We start from the raw sequence: 22,961 nt of genomic DNA on the forward strand, positions 1-22,961 counted from the left end.
ATGAGTTTTCATTTTACATTAAATTATTACATGCAAATTTTTCCCTTCCTTCTTAAACCAACAGTATTTAATATTCGTGAAAATACCTGTTTTCCGGAATTTCAAACGTTATTTTCTGTTTCAGCACCCCCGAAAACCTTTTTGAAAGTAACATATATTCATATATTTAAAACTACTTGCCAAGAGGCTCAGTGATTTGTTTTCAACACCCGGAAAACTTATATACAGCGTACTTTTAAAAGAATTGGTCGAAGGTTAAAAGAATCCTCATATTTACCCCTTTTTTGTTTGTGAAATAACGTGATTAAATGAAATTAAAATTTACTGACATCCTCACATGTGTAACAATAGCGTGATGTAATTTAATCCAACCATAGTTTGTGTATATAAACAAACATGGAAACATATAGATCGAATCGGAAACTCAAAAACCAAATGCAACGAAATATTATCCCATGCGTCCCTAGAAATACTCTTGCGGTATATTTTTTAATAAAATAGAAGGTTAATTTAAATTAATCGTTAACCACTTCTTTACATGTGAAATAATAGTGTGATTTAATTTTAGCCAGTTGTAGTTTTTCAAGCAGTTATAATCTAAACAAACGTGAAAACTTAAAAAATCGAATCGGCAACGCGAAAACAAAATGAGACGAAATATTTTCTCAAACCTCCCTAATAACCGTTTTGTATAAACGAATTACTGTCTCGTTATCTTCATCCCTAAAATAAAATATAAATAATAATGATTTGTCATTGTATCTTTAATATTCAAATAAAATATAATTAATAATCATTTGTCACTGTAAATGGAATAAATGTAAACAGCAATGAAAATATAAAAATCCGATTACCGTTTGTTAAAATAACACGACAGTATGCAATAAAACAAGTAATATGTTTCGTAGTGATAAGGATGGTATTAATTATAATGTAGTGCGATTCATTCTTTTCGAGATTACGATGTTTGTAATCGGAGTATTTAATATGTAATTATTCTACTCAGGGAGGACATATTTGTGTTAATCTCTGTAGCATTCTTTCTTGAACGATGATTCGGTTAATCCGGAATGTTAGAATATATAGACGTCAACCAATAAGATTTGAAGGAATGGTAGGAGGGAGAAATAATTATTCTAGTAATGGTAAAGCGTCAAGAATATACGATGTGTAAGAAATTACTAGTAAGTTGATGACGGTTAAGATACAGGAAAGTAGGAAAAGGTATAAAATCACTCTGTGTAGAATATGGCCGAAAGAGGGGAAACATTTAAGATACTACCTCTGTAGGTTAAAACGATGATAAAGATGGCGCTTCTATGAATAAAGGAAATGTTCTAATATTACGAAAAAATGTGCATGAAATGGTGTTAAATAAGGTAATTGCTAATAGCGTTAATATGATAATTTTTTAATGTGAAATCTGTTGTTGTAAACCTACGGTATTTTGGTCAAGAGTGGAAAAACTGCGCTTCCTTTATTATATACAAGATTTTGTATTTATGTCATAGTTATGCTGGCACCCTGATCACCGAAGTTAAGCAGTGTTGAGCTTGCTTAGTAAGGGTGACCATTTGCCAATATTAGATGTTGTATGTGATTTTTTTTTATCTAAGCATTATGTCCAGTAATCCCTTATTTTACTTGCCATTGGGATCAAGAAGTATCGTCTCCGGACATTTGAGTGTAGACCTTTCCCTCTACTTAGACCAGATCAAGCTGGAATTAAGGGTGATGCAATCGACACTATGCCAATTGCCACGAGGTTATCAAGACTGTCATTAATGTTTCTTTTGTACCTACCATTTTGTACAGAATATATACTAAAAGATTGATTAGTTTCCCAACGTTAATGACTGACGACACCCTTTCATATAACCACTGCACCTGTTCTCGACACAATAATTTGAAAATAAGTAAGTACTGACCATTTTCTCACAGTAGTAATGTTGCAAGACTTTCTCAACTTTACGGTAAATTCACAGCAGACGCTTGACTGATCTTTAATCTATGCAACCCCATTCGCAACAAGAAAACGTCTAGCTACTATTACTGTCAATAATTAATCTTTCTCCTCCTACTACCTGAAAGTTAATGAAAAATATACTGTTATATAAAAAGACCCTTGCCTATGTGTCTGAGTGTCCTTTCTATACATGTTCGAAAATACCTGGGCCAATTTTTATGAAATTTCACACGAACGTACTCTATGTGACTTGCAGTTTTCTTAGATAGATTTTGTGTCGTAATGTCTTCCATAATCGATAATCGATAATCGAAATAATCCGATAAAAGAAGGAACATGCGATTTTGAACAAAGTTAACGTCTTACACAGCCTAACATGACAAGTGCATTTGAGAAGCTTTATTACTACATATCCATGAAGGTGCAACATGTAAAATCAACAGTAAGTTTTTTATATGACAGGGGCGCAACTGAAATGAATATTTCTGTTTAAAGCGCAATTTCACAATGATTCTTGGTTTCTCCATTTTCAACTTAAAATCAAGCCATTACCACGCAACCAGAAATGCCAGGCATATAAAATCAACAGTAGGTTATTTGATATAACAATGGTGCGTTCGAAATAAATATGTCTGTTTAGAGCAGAATTGAAGTATGATAGTTGACGTTTTATTTTAAACTTTAATGCAAGCCAATTTATATATATATATATAATTTTATTAAAATGAACAGTAGGTTCTCTACAGTAAATTTAGACTACAATATATTGTAACTGTAGTCACTGCATGAAGTATGTGGAGCGTCTTTCATGTGCATCACCAATTAGATCCAATTAATCAATTAGATTGAAATATGGGCTAAATATATAAAGGAGTTTTTAACATTCGTTGATCATCATTCAATCCCACGCAACATTGGATCACCCTGCTGGTTTCCTATGATTGCACGTCTTTGAAAAGACATGCAGTTTAACGTACACACATTTTTATTACGTAGCCGCTTTTAATAGTTAGATTCTGATCAATCACTATAGGACTGTTAGATTAGGTTCTCCAAGAAAATAATGGCTTTCTGTCGAAAAATGCACCGATAATTGATGTTAGTATTGTTTTCTTTGGTTTCTTTTTGCAAAAAGTTAGGTTCTGCAATGTCAAAAACGAGACAACAACTTTCTCTACAAAACAACCAAAATAAACACTAGCTACAAATATTTGAAGATAAAAAGAACCTTACGCACTTTCTTTTGTAAATTACTTGATTCTGCATTAAACAACCTGAAAAGTGTTGACATGCCGTAAACCAAAACAACAACAAAAAGAGATCATGAAACATTATTTGTAAATTTGAGGAAGCTGAAGCATAAAAACGTCTCCCAAATTACTCGATTCGCCATCAATAAAAGCGTTGATGTATCGTTAAAAAAAAAGAACAACAACAACAACAACAACAAAAGTAACCGAACCACCAAATCACAACAATCATTATCAATCATCGCGGTATTGTCTTACTTTCCATCTGAGAATCATTTAACAGTTAACCTCAAATTTCCTTTGGACCGTGATAAATAATTTTTTAGTAAACATTTGCCCAGTTTTTTTTTAGTTTTTTTTTTCATTTATAAACAAAACTCTAGATGAAGAAAACAACGCTCTAGAGCGAATCAATAGAACACATTCGGATTGTACAAACGAATTCTAAACCAACTGATCGAATCGCATTATGGCGTCTAGACTAGTACATGAGGGAATACACTCGCAGCGAAAACATTGCAACAGTCTACATTAACGGCTTTCGTCGCAAAGCGTACTAATTCAAAGTAACATAATGATCGTGAGAACACACACATGTTATCGTGTGTAGGAACGAGAAAAGAAAATAACACTGCGATTCAAATTTCAAGTAAAAACTTAACGAAAAAGTCACAGAACAAAAAAATAAACAAAAACATCACAGAAAAAAAAATAAACAAAAACGCCACGGAAAGATAAGAAACAAAATGATGCTTACATTTATTCTTTAATGAAAACCGTTGTTATATTTTATTGTCAGTATTTTAAATTAAATATTACTTTTTACTAAGAGCTGAAGGTTCCTTGATGATGATCGACACCGTTTACAAGATTAGTGGATCGTCTATTAAATGATGAAAATTATCGTGAGAAGATTGAAAATGACGAATGAAATGAGCAAACTGTGATTACTGAAAAATACGGTTTTACAAATATTTGTTGATTCTGGTTGGGAAGATAACTATGTTGTAGCCTGAAACAAAGCAGTCTTGTAGTAACGTGTTTCATAGATCAAAATTATCTGAAAGAAACTCTTTTCATGGGAATTTCGTTTAACTTTAGGTACACGGAGAAAGAAAGGGGTCACCCTTTATGAAGGCCCTGAGGCCCCTCGAGGATACGGGTTCATGTGTGTATGGTATACATTGGGACAATATCGTCGTAATCGTTAATAGTGGAAATTTAGTATGATTAGATTATTTAAGAGGACGGTTCAACAAGAACTTGTTTACGTTAGACTTGAAAATAACATTATTGTAATCAGCTGGAGTATAGACCAGCCAAATAGAGTGCCAGAGGCGAGCAGTTTTAAGAAAGACGCTTTGTTTGTGGAGTCCACGTTTAGATTAAGGCACTGATAGCGACTGCGGAAAATTATTGATATTGGTTTTGGCTAGACGAGTATCTTCAATGAACACAACTAAAACCCTACCCGTACAGTACTCACTTGGAATTATTTTAGTTTGATAATAATAATTTTTTCTACTAATATGTTGCAACTTATCAAGGCAACTCTATGATAAGAGAAAAAATGAGTTCAGGTGGACGGTAGGGCAATACCGTAATGATTGGCAATGAGGTGATGGTTTGACAGATTCTGGTTATTTAATAGTAAGGCCTTTGATAAGGTATGGCTTAAATATCTACTTCACAAGATCTTCAGCTATGGTATAGCTGAAGATGTCTTCTAAATTATTAAACCATTTGTCTCTGATAGGTTCCTAAGAGTAGAGGTTGATGGGCAGAAATCAGAAGCACTCGGTAATGATGCTGGATTCCTCAGGGATCCATCCTGGGCCTAACCCTCTTCCTTATCTACATCAATGATCTACCAAATCACATCCTTACATCATTCGTAGATATTTATGCTGACGACACTACAACGTATGGTAGCACATCTAAGACCGTAAATAACTAAGTTCTCTCTGATTCTCTCTCCTCTGATCTTGAGCAGGTGGTACAATTGGGAAAGGGAGCTGGTTACTTGTAATACATCTAAAACCAAACTTCTATCTCTACACCATCTACGCTCTGATGCCAATCTGCCATCGGTTGAAATAACTGGCTCTCGTCTTGGGGAGGATTCATGTTTTGACAAGTTTCTGGGCTTGACCTTTACTCTTGACCAAAACACGACCTGGAACACGTATATACAAATCCATTTCCAAGGTCACTGGAAAAATTGTGGGGTACTTCTACCGCTCTAGAAGATATCTTACTCCTGATGCAATTTTGTATTTATATAAAAGCTAGGTACGCCCAATGATGAAGTACTGTTGCCACATCTGGGCAGGAGCTGCTAGAAGCAGCGTATTCCGCCTTGTCAGAGTTATAAATAGACTTCGTAGCTTAGTGGGGAATGCCCTTTTCTCTTCCCTGCAACGTCTTTCCCACAGAAGAGACGTTTCGAGCATGTCTCTGCTTTATCGTTATCTTTATGACAAGTGCTACCTTGATCTTCAATCTGTGGTCACCTCTCGCTAAACTTTCACGAGAAACACTTGTCTAGCGCAAACGACCATCAATAATTTCCCACACTCTTTATCTGTGCGTAAACCCAAATGTAGATTCCATGAACAAAGTTTCTTTCTTAGAATTGCACGCGTGTGGAATTCTCTTCTGATTGCCTGCTTTCCAGCTGACTACAAGCTGATTGTCTTTAAGTCTAACGTAAACAAGTTATTGATGAACCATCCTCCTAAGTAATCTAATTAAAACAAATCCCACTACTCATGTTTACTACGCTATAATAATTTTGACTAAGGTATACATATCAACCCTTATACTCAAGTGGCCTCTGAGCCTTCATAAATTGTGATCCCTGTGTAAAAAAGACAATAATAATTTGTGTATATTATACTTCAAAACGCCCATGTTGTAGTCTGTTGGTAAGCAGCCTCGCAATATTGTGTTTCACAGACAGACAATTCTAACAAAATAAACTTTTCTTCTGGTAAGCATGTTTACAAAGGAGACTTAGATTTTAGTCTAATAGAGCACTTGCAATGAAAATAATGGCAAAAGGGTGACAACGTCATTGATGTAGATATAAAAGGTAGGAGAAAGGGGCATCTTTCCTTAGATTTGCAACAGGATGCTCTAAACAGCAGCAGCACTCCTGAAGTGGCAACAGTACTACGTCTTTTCGATTTTCCATCCAATACAAAATATTCATCTCATTTTTTTTTTTTAGCAGCAACAATCAAAAACTTTTTTTTTTCTAGAAATTAAGTCATTTTGTCAGTGACATCTGTCAGGTTACTTTTTACTGACTACGGTAATATCACTAACAGTAAAAATACGGTTAAACTGAAAAATGTAACTAATAAGAATATGGGAACTGTCACATCGTTGGCAGAGTTGAACCGTCTGACAAAAATACATCAATCAAATGTTCGAAATAGAAATAAAAAAAATAGATATAAATATCAGATGAATTTTTACTTTGCTTGTAGAGAAATAGTCAGCGTAAGCACGAATCACACACGCACACACACAAATGTTTGAAACTTTCACTGAATCACAGAACGCCACACGCAAAACATTTTCTTTCTCTCTCTATTTGCCCCCCCTATATATATATATATATATATATATATATATATATATATATATATATATATATATATATATAGTGGAGATGGTAATTAATAAAAACTGAAGAAAGTGCTCAATATTGTTGTAGAGCAAATATGCGTTTTATTTTTTATTACCGTATCCTTCTGTTAAGTTACATTATTGTTTCGGCTACACGGCCGTTTTTTTTGGCCGTCTGTAGCGTCCTCAGACTTTTACAGAGTCTGAGGACGCTACAGACGGCCAAACAAACGACCGTATAGCCGAAACAATAATGTAACTTAACAGAAAGATACGGTAATAAAAATAAAACGCATATATATATATAAGTATATATATATAAGTATATATATATATATATATATTACAATAATACGTTTTTAATACCTACAGACACTAGTGTTTCATCCTTTAGGGAATCATTAGTGTACGGTGAAACGATTAATACCAGTCCAAAGATTTGATATACGAAGCCATTAGCAATAAACCAACCCCACGGCCAATTTCAACCCCGAGATATACAGTTGAAATAAGCAAGAATAATTGATAACTTACAGGGCATGAAAATGATGCTAACATTATTAATACGAGGATCAGTTAAAACGAAAATGTTGATATCCCTCCTATTACTACATTAATGATGATAGCAAGACAGGACAGTAACGATAAGCCTACTGATGATGGTAATACTGAAAAAATACCACGAAAAATATAATACAAATAATAATGATATAGAATAAATGAAAGCAAGTACGAACGCTGTTATTTTCATCATGAAAACTAAACTTTGTTTACTTTTCAAGTTACGTACTCTTTTGCGTCCTAAACTCTCATTTTAAAATTATTGCATTCCCTTAGATTACGCTATATATATATATATATATATATATATATATATATATATATATATATATATATATATGATCTTTGAAGTTTTTAACCTTTAAAACTATAGAAAAAATATTTTTCATCATTCGTTAGAAAACCATCTAGTCAGTAAGTTATTTAATCACCTGCAATCACTTCATCAACTCGCTCTCGAATTTACTATAGTACCAATAATTTATTTTTCAAGGGATCATCAGTTGTTTACTATGAAACACTGTTTCGGGGATTTAAAAACAAAACAGTATATTACATCATGACTCCCCAGCAGTGTTGATCAAACACCACCACCCTTAATCTTAGGAAGAAGACATGTTACAAACATTTGATCCAATTTCCTATTCTTTATTTCATATATATGTGTGTGTGTATATGTGTGTGTGTGAATTATAATTCTAATAAATATATTCCATATCGCTTATGTTCTGTCCGTAAATACATGTGAATACTGAAAGTTAAAAGTGAAATGTGTTTTCTAGTTTGATATGATACGGCACATTGATTGACGCCATGTTGTTAGTTATTGAGCTTAAACTAAATCCCAGCGAATTAGAACTGCACGCCTGTGGAATTGTCTTCCGTTTTCCTGCTTTCCGGCTGACTACAATATGGTTGTATTCAAGTCTAACGTAAATAAGTTCTTGATGAGCCGTTCTATATAAGTTATCAAATTTACCAAATTTTCATTACTAATGATTACTATATTGTCCAATGTCTACTGTACACTCTTTAACCTTTATCCTTGAGTGGCCCCTTGGCCTTGATAAGTGGTGATGCCTATGTAAAAAAAACACGTGTATCTGATATGATACATTGTTCCCTTTTTAATATTCCAGACTCATATTTTGGTAATTTTTTTTCGTATTTACTTATCATGTTTGTAATGCTTGTCACATCCGTCGTAATTATTTTGTCGTATTTTTATAACTACCGTAAGGATATTTCTCAGCTAAAGATATTTCATACAAATACTATAAATTTCATGTTTTAATTAATTTATTTAAAGCTTAAACAATCCATTAAAATTAGAATGATGTAATGTCAACATTTTTAAAACTGTTTTCTATGACATCACACCAGTATTCTGTTTAAAAGGGTTTATTCTATTTCGAAACAATTCATGTTGAAATGCGTTAAATCTTATTTACAGGAACCAGCGAAATCCGACGGTCTTCAATAATAATTATTACTATTGTATATTTCATCTGTGACAAACGACAAAGATCATATTTTTTAAATGAGTGTGAAAGTCGATAACAGTTCCTTTACTGCACATTTGTTTTCAGAAATCGATAATTTCCAGATCCATCTCCCAGATAGTTAATATCAGCAAGCCTAACTTCCGACTTATTCCTGACAAAATTGTCCTAGATTTGTGTGCTGAATGTCCATAGTTCTCTCAGTAAGGCTGATCACCTTTTATGCAAATGATGGATACTACTTTAAACATTGAGGCTCAAACCGAAACGCTGTTCCTTAAGACACGAAATATAAGTAATGGGCTGATTGGATATCCCTCTAAAATCTCATCAAAATGCTCTATGAAGTGCAACTTTTTCGCTCTCTTCTGAATAATGCGCACTAAATTATCAGACCAAGTAAAGGAACGGTTTTGTTTGCGTGTAAACTATATAGTACTATCCACTGCCCCCAATTGTTTAAAGTGCAATTGTAAATTGCGCATAGGCAGCAATCATCACAGCGATCCAACCATAATAAGCACTTATAAATATACATAAAACTATAGCGACAGAGACCCAATCTGAGAGTGTAATATAAGAAATTTAATGAACGAATATAAATATTACATGAAAGCACATGAAATCTAAGAAATTATGAACCAGCTATTTCCGCAAAATCTATAATAATCACCCATAATCACTTGCACAGCAACGAATAAGACTTAACTTTCCCTTAAGGTTTACAAATCATTTCCTTCAAAAGTTCTTACTAACGACAGCAATACCACTCAATGATCTAATCATCTCTTTCATGTTATATATAATATAAATCTCACCTGTCTGTTTAAAATATGTATGTGTGTATTATGTTTGTATGACTGCCTAAAATTTTCGACAGAGGCGACGGATTTTTACGAGATCGATATCGTTTTTAAGCTCGACCCTTTGGACGACAAATATCGAAAAATTGGATAAAACCATTAATATCTTCACTCTCAAGTAAACACCTTTTACAGAGAGGGGTCGCTTTTTTTCGACAATATTTTTGAAATTCATCACTCTTTGCGATTGACTAGACTCAATTTAAACACTCGTAACTTTCGGTTTGGCGATGGGCGCAACATAAAAACGTCACGTTTTTTCACGTTCTTTTCCTCCTTCGCGGTACGGGTTCTAGCCCAACTGCCTACTACAACTCTTTTTTTTATTTTACTCTACACACACCTCCAAACACCCGGGCAACGCCGGGCACCCCGGATACTCTATAATATAAATCTCACCTGTCTGTTTTAATGTATGTATATATGAATGTTTGTATGTCTCGCAAAACCTTTCCTCTGAGGCGACGGGTTTTCACGACATCAGTATCATTGTGAAGCTCGAACCTTAAGACGACAAATATCAGAAACATTGATTCCTTCGCGATCAACTGGACACTTTTCTACTGGGAGAGGTAGCAAAACATTTTTCGTTTATGACAATTTAGCCAAACACGCATGCACAAAAACGTTCTTTCTTGAATTAGTTTAAATATAAAAAAACGACCTAATTTCACTTACGCGGTCATAGACCAGTTGTTATAATAGCAGCGTCTAGTTGCATGTTTGAGCCGATACCAGATATTTTTGTTCCAATTTTTCAATTTTTAATGCCATTATTTCCTTCGTTTTTATTTTTTTATTTTTCCATCACGTTCGCTTTTTTTTGTTTTTGTTTTTGTTTTTCCGGCTTTTTAAAGAAGTTTTTACATCGTCCGTTTACTCTTTATTTTGCATCACGTTCGCTGTATTTTTTTTGTTATAATATTTAAACAGGGTTATCACGCTCGCTTATTATTTTCCATCTTGTTTGGATTTACCCGCCCCCCTCACACACACACCTCACCACACCCGGGCAAAGCCGGGTACCCCTGCTAGTATATCATAAAATAACTTGACATCTCAAAAGCTTCTGAACCTAATTTTATCACTGCTAGTCATAAAAAAATACTTTGTGACTCACGCCTCAGTCCTCATCTAACTCTAAAATTATACCTTGCCGAATCTTACTTCCTTAAGAGCTGGGAATATACCTCTGGTGTACCCGTGTTCGAGAACTCTAGTTAAATAACTGGTCCGCAAAATTGTCAACCCATATGTCTCCTCCCGCTCTTCTCTAATTTATTTAATCAATAATTAATCTAGCAATAATCCTTAACCTAGCTAACAGTATGGATGTAGTTAATCCCGTTCTCATGTAGATATTCTAATGGTCATATCTGAATGCGTATTACATCCAGTAAATTAGACAGGTTTAGCTAGAATAGTAGCGTAATATATATCTTTTGAAAGATCGCCGAAAGAAAATTAATTGGTGCGGTATTCCTGGGCGAATATTTTATAATTAGATTTTTCTTAGTTTAAAGATCGCTCAAGGCCGTTCTCGATGATTGGACATCAAAACTCATCACATTGGTGCGTGTATGCCCCGGAGGTGAATCCTTGAACCTTTATAATTTCTATGCAACCGCGTCCGAGATTGGTATTCTGTATAATGAAACAATTCCTTTTTTTTTCTCATCGATGAAATAAAAATATAAATATCAAAAGCAATAGCTAAATTCTCAGAAAACCACCTGTCTATAATGGAACATAGCAATCTATGATTATATTTACACTTTGTCCTTTTACAATTATAATAAACCTTAACTACTTCTGATTTCAATTACGGATCGTTACTCTTCCTGAAAGTCCACCTTCAGTTTAGTCTAGCATTCTTAGGTAATATAAGCTTAGATTGTCTTATATACATACCAGATACTGCCAGGTCTGCTGCACAAGAAGTCATTGCCAGATTATAAAAATCCAGCATCATCCTGTATTTTATAAAGCTGCTATTTCACCATGCATAAAGTACTGTTGCCAGATCTGGGATGGTGCACCAACCGTCCATCTCACCTTCTCGGAGAAGCTCCAACGAGAGTCTATAATGTAAGAGGTAATGTATTGTCTTCTAAGTTCTATGCCCCGTTACATCGCTGCTAGTTTTTATCGCGTGATATTTTTACAAGGACCTTAACATAATGAGAGCCGACAAATCCGCTGCACCTATGCCCAGTCAACGTAAAAAAAAAACCTCACGACTACATAGCCAAGAAGTAAAAACATGGCATTTTACGTAAGAAGTTTTCGAGATGCCCGAAAACTTATTAATATTGATACTAATAGGGAGAACAGAAAAAAAGAAGTTATTTCTGTCATGAGAGAATTCGGGGTTTTGTTGAGAATGACTTATAAAACTAATTCTAAGATTTGAGCTCAGTCCAACACTTCCACACCTTAATACATATCACACATCTGAAGGGTAAATACCACATTTATAAGTAAGCTATCTTGGTGGGGAGTTGTACGAGAAAATATTTATTCAAATGATAGTGACATTTCTGCACGTTCGTAGAGTTTTCAGGGAATTCAAAGGCCAGCTATGCATGTAACTGACAATAGAATAGAGCTATGCATCCCAACCTGTGGGTCGCGACTCCAAATTGGGTCCCAACATCAATGCTGTGAGGTCTCCATTTTATTTTAAGCCGAATGTGAATATTATATAAAATACGATGAAAAACATATTGATATACTGCAACTACAAGAATTTGGGCAAAATAGTTCCCCTTAAATCGTTTTAATAGCAAAACTCGCAATAACAATGTACTGTTGTTCTAAACTTTGTGAAGAAGCTCCCGATTTCTCATCTCTTCTATATAAATAAAATGAACTCATTTTTCCCGTCTGATTTTGACATTAATAGGATTAAAAATCAGGATATTTCATGCAAATATAATATGCACAAACGGCAGAACAATATCTGAGGTGTGTTATAGGCTTATTATTTCTCAAATTCCTCGATAATCTTAGATTTCTATACTTTTTCTGCTGAGAAGTCACGGCCAAAATCGGTTAAGATCAATGGAAGTGGTAAAATATTTGCTCTCTAATAAATTCCTCCTCTCCCTGCCACAATTTAACACCGTTTGGGGATCGTTCACAAGGAACAGTTGAGAAGAGAACACCGGTTTGGCTTCGTAGTTCTTTCATGTGAAGTTATTTAAAATCACTAAACTAAGCTGCAGTGCTCTGTGGCGTAGTGGTTAGCGTGCTGGACAATTCACATTATATTTTTACGTTCGCGCCGACCTACCGTAGTCGTTTTTTTTTTTTTTTCCTAAACAACTGGAATGGACTTTTCTTGGTGGCCGAACTGTTAACGTTGCAGATGTTTGTTTTTTTCACACTTTATTTTCCTACTTTTACTCATGACTCCGGGTTTGATCCTTCCTACTTACCGACCATAACATTTTTTAAAACTCCCCCCGTCCCGGAAACAAACACTCAGGCAACGCCGGGTACCCCCGCTATCTATATAAATAAAATGAACTCATTTTTCCCGTCTGATTTTGACATTAATAGGATTAAAAATCAGGATATTTCATGCAAATATAATATGCACAAACGGCAGAACAATATCTGAGGTGTGTTATAGGCTTATTATTTCTCAAATTCCTCGATAATCTTAGATTTCTATACTTTTTCTGCTGAGAAGTCACGGCCAAAATCGGTTAAGATCAATGGAAGTGGTAAAATATTTGCTCTCTAATAAATTCCTCCTCTCCCTGCCACAATTTAACACCGTTTGGGGATCGTTCACAAGGAACAGTTGAGAAGAGAACACCGGTTTGGCTTCGTAGTTCTTTCATGTGAAGTTATTTAAAATCACTAAACTAAGCTGCAGTGCTCTGTGGCGTAGTGGTTAGCGTGCTGGACAATTCACATTATATTTTTACGTTCGCGCCGACCTACCGTAGTCGTTTTTTTTTTTTTTCCTAAACAACTGGAATGGACTTTTCTTGGTGGCCGAACTGTTAACGTTGCAGATGTTTGTTTTTTTCACACTTTATTTTCCTACTTTTACTCATGACTCCGGGTTTGATCCTTCCTACTTACCGACCATAACATTTTTTAAAACTCCCCCCGTCCCGGAAACAAACACTCAGGCAACGCCGGGTACCCCCGCTAGTTGTTAATAAGAAATGCCGGAATTAATTCATAGTAGAAGACAACTTGAGGGGTGTCTATCCACAAGGGAATTCAGGATAGAACTGCTACCTAAAAAAACTGCAATACTAGCCGTCTAATTATGAAGACAATCTACATAACGTTGAAAATTTGTGCGTTTGAATGATTTTGAATTGATTTACAATTAATTTTTGTACTAGCTCTAGAAACAGAATGAACACATAAAATGTTTTAAGGATTGGGGTAGCTTCATCATTGCTTATTCATAAAATGTGTCTCCATATTTAAAAGATTATAATAGGAAAAAAAATGATTGGAATAGGGAAAACCAACAGTGTTTTTTTCTGTGAGAAAATGTTTATAAGGTAGAGATGAGATTATCCGTCGTGTTTGAAATTATTGAGCACGTTTTATAAAACTTTTTTTTTTCAACGGTGATCTTCTGTTTCATTGTTTTCAGGGTTATTAAAAAAATGCTCTTCTGTTTTATGATAAACGTTCAGTTTTAATGAATAAGGTCAAATTATAAACAAAATGATAGAACAAAAGAGACGTAAATACAAAAAGACCTTATCTGTACTAGATCCATTAAATTCATCGAAAAAATATCGATTCAATAAAAATCAAGAAATCAAGATAATAGATTTTCGACTTTTTTATGGATATTAAAATATTTGATGCCCTCCCACCCCCGCGAATTCATTCGTTTTCATTTCAGAGATTTGAATTCAAAGTATTTTGAGAAGTACCGTTTGAGTCAATTAGATTGATGCGCTGTAAGGAACGTCATCATTTCTGCCACCCATCTCCGCCCCCGTATCCGTTAACCCTTATTATTAATTTTCTTTGTCGAAAAATCCCCATCTACACCCCCCAGTCTTTGAATTTTACATATTTTTATTAAAATTTTCAAGGCCTCCCTCTTTTTCCTTTTTGTAACTTTTGCACTACCTATCAATCTCTACCTGCTTACCTCCATTTTGTATCTAACTTTTTTTTCACGTTTATTTTTATATCTATTTAGTGGTTCTTATTTACTTGTCTCTATACGAGGGCAGAGTAAGAGGCAAGGTCGCGTTTTAATAAAAGAAAATAAACACCGCCTCCTAACAGAGGCATTTTGGATTGAAACAAAAACAAAAGTTAATATTTACATGCTACCCACCTCAGCGTGATGTGACACAAGGTCGGAAAGTGGGATGTTCAGCCAGCGCCCCTAAGGAAGGGCACGCTGGCCAAGCAAAACATTGCCTGGGCATCCTTATCGGCATTCCTCTGTATAGGCGCCTCAGGTAATAAACAATAAACTTGCCCCAGCCGAAAGCCGGTTGGCAAGACCCAGAAGGGTGGACCTGTTAGGTAATTCTCAGTCTAGAAAGATTTCTCATACATTGACTGAGGACAGAATGGACTAGTTGCATTTGGTTTCGTTTCGTTGTTTTAAGTCATATCAGCCCTTTTCGGGCTATTTAATGCCGAATCCAATTATTTTGGAAATAGTATTCATTTTGCATCCAGTTATTTTGTAAAAGGTTTTTATTCTTTAAGCTTATTGTATCTTCAATCGCTAGTTTGTAGTGTTTGGTTTGGTTGTTTTATAGTATATTTTATCGTTTTTGTTCCCTGCCCTGCAGTTGTTGTGTTATAGTATATTTTATCGTTTTTGTTCCCTGCCCTGCAGAACATGAATGAGTTTTGCAATGGGAGTGGGAAGATGGTTATGGTATTAATGTTTGGTACATTTGTAGTAAGGAAACTAGTCAGGAAGTGAGGGAGATGGAAAGAGAATGGAGAAATGGGAAGAGGGAAAAGGGGGGAGAAGTGGGTTGTTATTTTTGTTTTTTGTTTTGCAGAACGTAATTAAGTTTTGCAAAAGGAGGCAGAAAAGAAAAAGCGTCAATGTTAGGTGCATTTCGTCTCAGGAATGCAATATCTTCAGACAGCCTGATCTGATAGCAGCAGGAACTAGATGTAGCCTCAGAACAGATAGTACACTTTATTCCTAGCGAAAAAGTTACCTTTGTTTATATTTTTTCTTTTTTCGTTTTTTTCTTATTCTGAATGCTTTTGTTTCTTCTTTGTTTTTATTTGTGCCTTTAATTCTTTCTTTCTATTTGTGTGATCTTATTATTTTTTCGCTTTAGTGAGTTTTCCTTCTTTTCTTTTCGTTTTTCTTTTTCTTTTTTGAATGTTAACGCTTTCCTTTTCTTCTTCTGCTTATTATTATTATTATTATTATTATTATTATTATTATTATTATTATTATTATTATTATTCATCCTCTTCTTCTTCTTCTTCTTCTTCTTTTTCGCTTCCATTTCAGTTTCTTTTTTCGGTTTCTTTTTTTCTTCATCAAACTAAATTTTCCGCTTTCTTGAATGTTCACATACTCCTTTCATGTTTTTTTTTTTTTCATTTTTTTTGTCTTAAATTTTTCACGATCTTTTTCGTTATTTTATTCGGCATTGTATTCTTTTTTTTTGTTGTTGTTGTTCTCCTTTCTCTATTATTTATGGTTCTTCTACATCATTCTCACCTGCTCATTTCTCATTTTTTACTTCGTGTTGTTCTTCTTCCATTTTGTCTTTCTTTTACATCCGCTGGTTTTCTTGTTTTCTATTTTTTTCTCTCTCTTTTTTCTTCTTTTCGTTTTCTTCTTTTACTTGTACACCCATCTCATCCGCTTTTCTCTTCCTTTTTCTCCTTCTTAAACATCCATCTCTCCCCTTTCTTCTTCTTTTTAATTTTGTACATTCGCCGTATCTTCTTCTCCTCCTCCCTCTTCTTCTTCTTCTTGCATATCCCCCTTATCCGCTTTTTATTTTTTTATTTTTTTTACTTCTTGTGAATACTCCTCACCACTCACCAGCTTCTATTTCGCCCTCTACTACTACTACTACTACAACTTCACCCTCCTCATCCGTTTCCTCTGTATTCTCTTATGTGTACATGACTCCTCTTCATTGTTTTCTTCGTTTTAAACTTCTTAAACTTCTCTTTTTTCGAATTGACTCTGCGTTTGATTTTCTTAAAATGTAACCCTCCCTCTCCTTCTTCGCTCTTATCCCTTTCCTCCTTCTTCCCCCTCCTCTTCCTCCTGCTAATACCCCCTCTGCTGCTGCCGTTGCCTGTTCTCTCTTTCTCTATGGTTGGCTATCTCAAATCGCAGCTGCTTTCGGCAGTAATCAGTGTCGAGTTCTACTGAAGACCCTGCTACCACTGCAGTCTCCGCCGATCCCCGTTTGTATCCGTTGCTGAGGAGGTGAGGGGGACTCGCACGACAAGCCACCGACCCTCATTCGGCAGATTTCGGTACCCGGCGACACACACCTTTGTTTATATTCACAATTTGAATTCATTTTTTTTTTCGGAGTTTCTGAATGCCACATATCTCTGAAAAATGAGTTAAGAGAAAAACCCCCACAAAAGTCCCTATTTTGGGGAAATTCAAGATATTTATGATTTGGGCAACATTTTGGATTTATGAATTTTTTTTTGTTTGTTTTTTTTTTGTTTTAACTGCGTTTGCCAACGAAATACAAAAGCTCTTCTTGCGGAACAAAAACCGAAAGACAAGGAAGGAACAACGGCCCCCCTCTTTGGCCTTCGTGCCAGGATCAAAGTGTAGTATCTGTTCTGATGCTACACTTCACTTTTGTGTTGTCGGTTAGCGGAGGAGAAATCCTTAATGACATACATTTTTAAAATATTTTTGTTGCTAACAAAAGTTCCCCTTTGGGGGGAGCTAGCTCCCCCACCGTCACATTAAAAAAACAACTTTGTGTATAACTCTGCTCTCGTGGGGAGGCAAGTAAAAAAAAACACACGTTGTATTCTCTCTGTTACTCACACACACGAACACCACTTCCTTCTCACATTAACCTACACACATATAAGCAAATTCATTCACTTAATACAAAACTACATGCAAACATACACACAACTATTTATATATAAACACCATAAAAACTCACCTAAATAACAGCCATCCACGCATACACACGCACATGCCTCAATAAATATATATCGAAAAATTATATATAACCAAATCTTTAGCGGATGTTTCTACTATTTATTTCAAAAGTGCTCAATAGTAAATACGTAGAACTGCATAATAATTAATATACATCGCAATTACTCGTACATTATTATAATCAAAATGTAGTATCTGTTCTGCTGATGCAATTCCTCTTTTCTGTCCTCGGTTAGTGACGGAGAAATCCTTAAGACCTACTCACTTTTTATTTTCCAAGAGTTCCCTTATCTAGGAAACTGGAATCATTACAAGCAGAGCTTGTGTCTACCACTACCGTGATGAGGAGGCAAGTAAAGAGGAACCCAGGAGAATATATATGCTTTTGTATCTGTTAATTTATTTATTTACATACAGGGAGCATCCATATCAATTAGTTATGTCGTTATTTTAACATATATTTCTCAAATGTTACGGCACAACTTATCAACACAAAACAAATAGAAGAAACTTCTTCATGAAAATAGGGTGACGCCATAATAATTGTGGTGCATGAGTTTTACACTAGGCATTTCAGATTGACAAAAAGTAGTCGTTATTGAAGTTTATATATAAGTTGTTGACAGAAAACATTTACCAAAGATGCGATGGCTCAGTAAAGAAGACGATAACTAAGTTTCAAAAAGTATAGGAAACACAACCACCAAACACTTTATTCTCTTCCTCGTAAAAATAAATAAATAAATAAATAAAATAAAAAAATAAAAACATTTTCTGTGAGAAGAGACTTTCTAACAAGAGTTGGATTTCTCCAAATGTTGCAGCGTGTCCGTATGAGGAGTTCGCATTTAGTAACGCACATAGGTAAGTACAATAAATGAAATAATTATTTGTATGTGATATTATTTATTGTAAAATATAATTTAATATATATATATATGTGTGTGTGTGTGTATGGGTGTTTGTCTGTGTGTGTGTGTGTGTATGCGTGTATTACGAAAAATGAGAACAACATTAAGACCGTCTAATTAAAATCCGACAAGAATATAAGAACGAAATATATATATATATATATATATATATATATACATATATGTGTGTATACACCCACACATATATACACACACGCATGCATATATATATATATGTATATATATAAATATATATATATATGCATGCGTGTGTGTATATATGTGTGAGTGTATACACATATATATATATGTGCATATGTGTGTGTCTATATATATATATATGAGCGCGTGTATAAATATATGTATATATTTTTTGTGTGCATGTGTGTATGTACATATTTATATATATACATACATAAATGTATATATATACGTGTGTACATATGTATACCTATATATATATATATATATATATATATATGTATTAGTTATATACATATTTATATTCGTGTGTGTTCGTGAATGTATTTCTAATAAAATAAAACTTGTGATCATTTCTTGAAAAAAAAAAATTCTAACTAATTATAGAGTTGAAAGATATGAGTAATGCCACAATGTATATAATAGATATACACATGAATATAAAACTCCATGACGCATATATATATATATATATATATATATATATATATATATATATATATATATATATATATATATATAGTTAATGTAATACATTTGACCAAGCAAAACCATTGTTTAATGAAACATTATTAATTATATACCTTACAGTATAGACACTCGGATGTACACACGGAGACACAGTCACAGACACTAATCCACACACACAGGAACGCTAACACATACACACACACACGCACACACACATTCAAACACACACATATATAGGAATACACATATGTATATGTAAATACGTCATTGAGCTGTCCTCTTTAATAATTAAATTCTCTCCAATTTTCACCCTTGCTATCATTATATTTTTGTTTCACCAAGTGCCCATATATATATGTATCAACGTATGCATTTCTATAAATATTTCTATGCATGTATAGATGTATATGCGACGACACGATAATAGAACGTGCATATAAATATATATATATATATATATATGTTTGCGTGTGTGTATATATATACTTACGTATCTAACTATATATATATATATATATATATATGCTTACGTATCTAACTAACTATATATATATGTATATATATATATATATATATATGCTTACATATCTAACTATTCACTCTAAAATGATAGTAGTAGGAGTTAAAAATATTGATAGATGCTTTGACTTCATAGACGTATAGACAGTGTGTCTATAAAGACGAAAGATATATCATACATTAATACCCCTCCTTGAATTAATACCACCTTTATACCGAAAAGACTTTTCGCGGATGGGAATCCACATATTGTTTGCGTTTTAAATATGTTTTCATTAAAGTTTATTTTATCCTTGGTAATGGTAAAATGAATCGCCTACTCCCTAGAACTAGTTTGTGCTTCTTCATATTTTTCATTGTGCTAAGTGTGGCGACTTTTAAATATAATTTATTTCTATGGTTATACTTGCTAACCTATTTCCTGACTATGCTGCAGGCATGGTAGTCTAATAGGTTGAGATGTCGGTAGGTGGTAATCGGAATATTACGAATCCTGTGATATATGAAAAGAGTGGTAGATATTATTTTTTATTTTATTTTTTTTTTACGCATGTTCACCGCTTACAAAGCATATCGCCACTTGCACGTAAGGGGCTACTATTTGGGGCCATGACTAGGAAAGATTAACAAGATATTTGTTTATGTTATATTTAAACTTCTGCATATCAGTACAGCGATCGAAGCAGGCAGCAGGAAGGGAATTCCAAAGTCTAGCTGTTCAAGAGAAGAAACTATTAGAATTGAAAGCTTTCTGGCATTTAAGAACATCAACAAAGAAGGGGGTGAGATGTTATTGCTAAGCGTGTTTGTCGAGGATATGTACGTCCAGGAGGCACAAGTGAAACGAGTTCATAAGAACGCATTCCATTAAGATATTTGTAAAACAGGCACAGTGAAGCAACATTGCGGCGATGGGACAGGGGCTGGAGCTTAGTTGATATAGTGAGACCGATTAGATTAACAACTCTTTTTTGGACCCTGTCTAAGAAGAAGATACTAGTGGTAGATGCACCAGTCCAGATGTGGCAACAATACTCCATGCATGGGCGAATGGTGATACATGATACTCTCTTTGATTTGAGAAATTAAACCCTGATAAAGGTATTTACTTTTAGCTTTTCTTGAGAAAAAAATAAGATCTTGGCGGACTTGTACGAGAGTGCCCCCCCACAAATGCTTTTTTTTTCCACTTTTTTAAACTATTTTTCTGATGACTATCATAAATTGCAAACTTACATATTATATTAGCAGAAAAAAAAACCTTATCCTTGAGTGGCCGATCGGCCTTGATAAGTGGTGACGCCTATGTAAAAAAAAATGTTCGATAAAAAAATAAGTTTAACAATTTTAAGAAGGGGGTTCACTTTCTCGTTATAACGCTCTACATACTTTCTCGCTGACTTACTGTACATCTTTTTACCTACCTGTCACCTGACTGGTGACATTTTATTTATGTATGTAGTTCTCGTGTTTATGTAACTTTGATAATTATTGAAAATACATAAATATAAAAATATGCGGCCTACTGGTCCCGTATTAAAAGACGCTTAAATATATATTTCGGGATCAGTAAGGTACATTTTTATTTTTTATTTTATTTTTATTATTTCTTATAGTTTGTTGCAAGGGAATTTAAGGAAATCTCACCGTGAGTAATCACGTGACATGTCGGTAAAGAGATGTATATTAAGTCAGGGAGCAAGTAAGTAGACCGTTATAACGAGAAAGTGAATCCCTTTCTTAAATGTCAGGAATTGATTTTTTTTTTTTTTTTTTTTTTTTTTTTTGCTATTGATTGATATCATAGTGTAGTCTGTAATCTATGAAAAAAGTGTTGTTTTTTTTTATGGAAACGCGTATTGGTAGGTGGGGGCACTCTCGTACAGGTCCGCCACAATTTTTACTCATCACAAACGATGAGTACTCTTGGTATGTTCGAAGATAACATTTCAGATTGTCTTTTTTGACACGTACTGGTTTCTTAATCAACCTCATGGATCTTCCAGGATTGCTATCAACGGGATTATGTTGTAATTGCCGAATTAATAAACTTTTTGTATTTCTAAATGTATGCTTTCTCCTTCGTTTTTAATCCGTTATTATGCTTTATTGGCGAATATCTGTGGATGTTCTAATGCTATCATTATGGTTAAGGGTGGCTAGCGCGTATTACTTATTGTGATAACTTTCTATCATCCGAAAGTCTAAAACTTTGGAAACAAATATTAAGCGACTTTTAAAAATGGATCAATTTCTTAATTTTTATGTATGGTCGTTATATATCTTCAGTTCGTTAAGTGGTTATATGAACCAGCACTGATACTTATCAAGTATATGAAATATTTATCCTACTATTCCTGCTGTGTGAAAAGTAAGTGCTGTTTTAAAAGACATTATGCATCCTGTATATCTCTTCCGGTATCAAGTTTTGTAACTCTCTTTTTTCTAGGATGAATGTGGGCTTTTTTTTTTATTAGATTATAAGTTAGATATATCCGTTCTAATAATGTACCCTGCCAAAGTTATACTTATTACCATTATATATATATATATATATATATATGGTAAGACTGGCAATTAGTAAAAACCTGAAAAGAGTGCTCAATACTATTGCAGAGCAAATATGTGTTTTATTTTTTATTAGCGTTTTATCTGTTTGCTTGCATATGTTTCAAATGTTGGACCATGTTTACGCTCTAACAGCCTCGCCATACTTTACAGAAGTGGTTGTTAGTATTAGGAAGAAGGGTTTTAGAAAAAATACGAAAAATAAGGGGGGTTGAGATAGGAGATAATAAGGGGGGGAGGGAGACGGGTATTGACAATATTTCAGTTTTGAGGGTTAAGATACATTAGAGTGTATTGTGTGTGGGGCGGTAGCAGATTCAGGTAGGCGTGGGTGGAGATATATGGTACAGGGAGGGAGAGATGGAGAGAG

At 34.1% G+C, this 22,961-nt stretch overlaps 1 protein-coding gene across 3 annotated transcripts in view; it reads left to right on the forward strand.

The window, feature by feature from the left end:
- The window catches only part of LOC145246703 (uncharacterized), a 379,705-nt gene that overhangs the window by 102,279 nt on the left and 254,465 nt on the right, over positions 1–22,961 (forward strand). The window contains exon 1 of one of the 3 annotated variants that reach the window (XM_080108434.1): positions 16,831–18,785. The exons of the other annotated variants lie outside the window; for them this stretch is intronic. The gene's annotated coding sequence lies outside the window, so the exon portion shown is untranslated. Of the gene's footprint in view, positions 1–16,830; positions 18,786–22,961 lie in introns of those variants that run through there. 3 annotated transcript variants of the gene reach the window in all.

The sequence above is a fragment of the Euprymna scolopes genome, chromosome 24 (assembly GCF_053919585.1).
Source record: "Euprymna scolopes isolate OS-2025 chromosome 24, ASM5391958v1, whole genome shotgun sequence".
NCBI classification, from domain to species: domain Eukaryota; kingdom Metazoa; phylum Mollusca; class Cephalopoda; order Sepiida; family Sepiolidae; genus Euprymna; species Euprymna scolopes.